We start from the raw sequence: 4,655 nt of genomic DNA, 5'->3' as shown, positions 1-4,655 counted from the left end.
CTTAAATCATCATCATTTTTAATCATTATCAAAGTTATCAAAATGTTTTTCAGGAAAAAAATAAACAAATGTATTTCCTTTTCAATATTATGACCGGAAGACCATAACATCATGCTGGGCATAAGAGCTGGCCTTGAAAATATTTTATATTGATCACCCATTTACCTCATAACTTGGCGAAAAATGTCACATGAAATGGTTCATTATCTTTTACTGCACTATTAAGATGTAAAGTAAAAAATAACTAGCGGTAATTTTCCATTGAAGGTCCGGAAAAAAAACTACGTTTAAAAAAATGTGTACTTAATTTTAGTTTTACTATTTCATTAATTTTTTCTACACATTACAGGCATAACAATAAGTGTGTTGATAAATATAAAGCAGATATATTACCTTTTTCAATAAATTGTGCAGATATAATTTTATCGCGGGTTACACATAGGTATATATTAGTTTGAGAAACCTTTGATCGCAACCAGCCTTTAAAACAGAGACAAACTTCTTATATTACCTTTTTCAATAAATTGTACAGGTATAATTTTATCGCGGGTTACACATAATAGTTATTAATAGTTTGAGAAACTTGATCTCAATTGATCGCAAACAGCCTTTAAAACAGAGAGAGACAAACTTCTTAGTATTCCATGGATTCACCGTGCGGGTGCCGGGTCCATCGTGTGGCAGGAGGAGAAAATCAGAAGAGTTCCCAGGACTTGCGACCTAGGTGTAGATTTAAGAAGGCTCCCTTTGAGATGCGCATTAACGCTCACCTTCACTGCTCGAGTTTCCCGTCCTGCCTAGCCAAATTCTAAGACACTCGTTCTAAAATAGAACTTACTGCAGTTCTATAGAGAGATTACCTCTCGCTCCTACTTCTACCGCGTATAAATTAACCAAATAATCATTTTTATTAAGTTCGTTTGTTAGATCGTTTATTATATATATTTATTTTATTTTATTGTGTGGTCTTTAGGACTGTTGGTTTCCCACGGTACAGTTAGCTACTAGTATTATATGTTTAATGTGTCTATAAAAGAGGAATATTTCTGATCTGGATGGCGAAACACCAATATTCTCTGGGATTTTATAGTGCTTGTCATACGTATCCATTAAAATAGTCCAATTAGGTACCGTACACCCAACGGTCACCAACCCGCCTGCCCAGCGTAGTGACTATGGGCAAAACACATGAGTTCACTTTTTTTTGGCGTAAACTTGTGGAGGCCTATGTCCAGCAGTGTATTATATAGGCTGTAATGATGAGGTGCCGTACCTATAATTAAGAAAGGCTTGCTTTTAGAGTTGATAGTTGAGCCATCCTTTATAAAGTTAATTTGTCATTTATTTGTGGTCAATCCTTTTTGGGCTCTACCTACTGAAAGACTTACGGCTTCACGTATGACTTCGAGTACTCTATCATGTCAACGTGAGTAATAAACCCTATCGAGCAGAACCTTTCAACCTACCAATAAGTGCCTAGCAATACTTACTGCCTCACCACAAGTTTTCAGAGGCTTTCCCCCATCTTACGAGGTTACTTTGGTCTGGGAGGGTCGTTTGGAAAGCATTAAGATGGAATTTTAATGGGGCAAGAGACCAATCATATAGTCATCATTGACCTTAGTCCGTCTATTGCAGACGATTAAGACAGTGTCAGACGGACACTATGTTGCCTAGAACACTCTTCAGGAAAACGCAGAGTTACCTAAGCTCTGCGCCACCCTCTCGACCTCACTGGCTAGGTCCACAGGAACGACGAGTCGATACGTGTGGAGCCAGTTCGGCTGTAGGAGTCTTTCGCATTTTAGTGCTATGCTAGGAATGCTTAACGGAAACCCCCATTCCGGGTTTCAAATAAAGTTTTCCTTCTCCAGGACCCTGATAATTTTGAGCCAGGTCTTTCCCTCGGTCGCCTTTTACGACCCCCGCGGGAAGAAAGGGGGTGGTGCTATTCTACTCGGCCGACACTACACGACATAATCATATTAAGGTACGTGCATTTCAGGGCTAATGGGATGTAGATGTAGAACTCACCTATGGTTAACCACTCACTTTGCTTTTCCAAATTCGTTGCGCGCACTTTATAGTTGTCATTTTCAACTTGGTTCAGAAAGAGAATATACACTGTCTTGTTTGACGTATTTTGCAAGAATTATTGACAAAATTTAAAATTATTAATACCGCAAGAATTATTGAATAAGTTGTGAACTATTACAATTGTTTTTAGGCAATAGATGAAGCTAGAAATGAACTTTCAATAATAAAATCGTACTCCATCGCCCTTTGTGGTAGTTTATAAATCGAGTGACCCGTAACATCAGTCGTACCGTTCGCTTCAAATTTTGATTAGACTTCGGCAAAGGAAATTCAGACGAAACTATTTTGACCACAATTGAGAACTCATTGTTAAAATCTTTAATATTGCATTAGAAATTCAAGTTAAGGGTTTTTAGGCAATTGTTGATGCTCCAATTTCCACGAGTAAATGGTTATTATTTTTATTTTCTTTTTTTGTAGTCTATTATTTTTTTAAATGACTGATGGATGTGTACATATACACAGAATAGTGAATACTTTTTAACAACAAGTTTACCACAAAAATCAGTAGTGGAGAAGTAGGCACAAAACTAAACGCAGGACAAATCGCCAGAGACGTCCACTATTATAAAAAATAGTATCTTCTCTATTTGTTTTTCTGGTACATTCGAGAAACTAGAAATGAAATTTTCCTAGAACCCTATATCGCTAAAGCACAATCGTTTTTATGCTGTAGCGACTGAGGGTTAAGGAAGTATATTGTAAAAGTAAGTCTATAAAATAGAAGCATTATATTTAATTTAGAATACTATAACATAGCAAATGAATTCTAAAAATGTTTTTATATATTCCTTAAAAATCATGATATCCGACATTCATCCAGACCAGATTTTTCTTTTTTTTTTAAATATATAGACTAGCGCTTGACTGCGATCTCACCTGAAGGCAAGTGAAGCTGCAGCCTAAGGTGGTGCGCGCTTGCCTAAAAGATGCCTATTCACTCTTGATTTAAAGATACCCAAGTTATAGTTCGTTGGAAAAACGGAAGCCGGAAGGGCATTCCAAATTTTTGCGGTGCGTATTAGGAACGAGGAAGCTCGCAAGAATTTTATTTTTTATCAAATTTCACTGTCCACAATGCTACGAAAATAATTTCAACGTTATGAAATACAATATGAGCACAATTCTATATTAATGAAAGCTTGTAAAAATATTAATTCGGATATATTTATTCGTTCTTGTTCATCTTCTATATCGAATTCATTTTACTTTTGCAAATATGAACAAAATTTTATAACCAATTTAAATTGAAAATTATTTTGTTAGAAAAATTCATATAAGTTGCATATTTTTCTATAATCCACATTCTCTATTCTCTAATGTTTGGCATATTACCAAGTGATGCAAACGCAAAGTCAGGATTATGCACCAGGCATTCTAGAATAGTAAAATCGTAGAATGGAACGACCCTGTTTATTTGCCTCGATATTAAAGCTTAACTCTCGCTATTGCATGAATATTCCGAGGTCAGCATTGTTTCCAAATCATGATATTGACATTTCAACAGACCATGCCTATTTAGAGTTTAAAATATTTTTTTGGATAATGACACTACAAGATATATAAACTTATCTATATTTACGTACAAAAATAAATCACCGAAAAGTATGACTGTATTAAATTGGTTAAATCTCTTTTTTTTTATTCGTTACTATCAGGACAAAGTATGTGTACAAAATTCAATCAATTTGTACTCTAAAGGGCCGCTTGAGGGAAAGTTCTAGGGTATGTTTATGGGTATGTTTAATCTCACAATCTATTTTGCAATCCTTATTTCTCCTTGAGAAATTACACCACACTTTTATCGACTTCCAGAACAAGCAGAATATATGTAGCAACCCCATCGCCACCGAAGAACCTCAGGACCTTCTAAATGGCAACGGCTCACATAACTTTTGCATATTATAATTTTTAATAATATTAATATATCATCATAAGTAACGATATTTTAAGTTTTATTTTGTTAGAGTTCTACGTTTTTTGATATTGAATTTTAATAATTTCGATCCTTTTTTTTCTTTTTAAATAGGTACTTGTGTAGTGAACTAGAAGAAATTTTTCAAATAACACCATTCTAATAAAAAATAAAGTTTTGGAATGTAAAAAGTGGATTTTGCAGAGACCGCTCAAAATTATCAATTTTCAACTCACATTTGAGACCGAATGGTTAGTCTGAAAAAAAAACTAAATAGTGATATTTATAGGTAATTTTAAGTACTTTAATGTCTGTGACCAAACCATTCACTAAAATTTTATAGTTTTCGAGTTTTAGGCAAAAAAACAATTTTGCGATTTTTCTAGAACTTTCCAAAACTTTTCTAGTAAAAACACAATTTAACCGAACTAAAAAGAAAATGAAAAATATGGCGGTACGAATTTTGACGGTTTAGCTTCTTTATAATATAAATGTATAAGTTTATAATAATGTACGTATATGACAATTTATGGATGTTAACTTATATTTTTTCATGCAATGACCATTGTTGAGATTGAGATGAAACTGGTTACGTACATACGAGTAGATAGTTGGAGATTTAGATAAACATATTGGCTACTCT

General features: G+C 34.1%; 1 long non-coding RNA gene across 1 annotated transcript; it reads left to right on the top strand.

The window, feature by feature from the left end:
* Positions 1–1,912: 1,912 nt before the first annotated feature.
* On the top strand, positions 1,913–4,043 carry LOC123659626. Its single transcript, XR_006744046.1, has 2 exons — positions 1,913–1,990; positions 3,913–4,043. It is a non-coding gene; the product is annotated as an uncharacterized LOC123659626 (long non-coding RNA).
* Positions 4,044–4,655: the final 612 nt, after the last annotated feature.

Source organism: Melitaea cinxia, chromosome 14 (genome assembly GCF_905220565.1).
Source record: "Melitaea cinxia chromosome 14, ilMelCinx1.1, whole genome shotgun sequence".
Lineage (NCBI taxonomy): Eukaryota > Metazoa > Arthropoda > Insecta > Lepidoptera > Nymphalidae > Melitaea > Melitaea cinxia.
The sequence above is the reverse complement of the archived record's forward strand: the minus strand, read 5'-3'. Positions and strand labels throughout refer to the sequence as shown.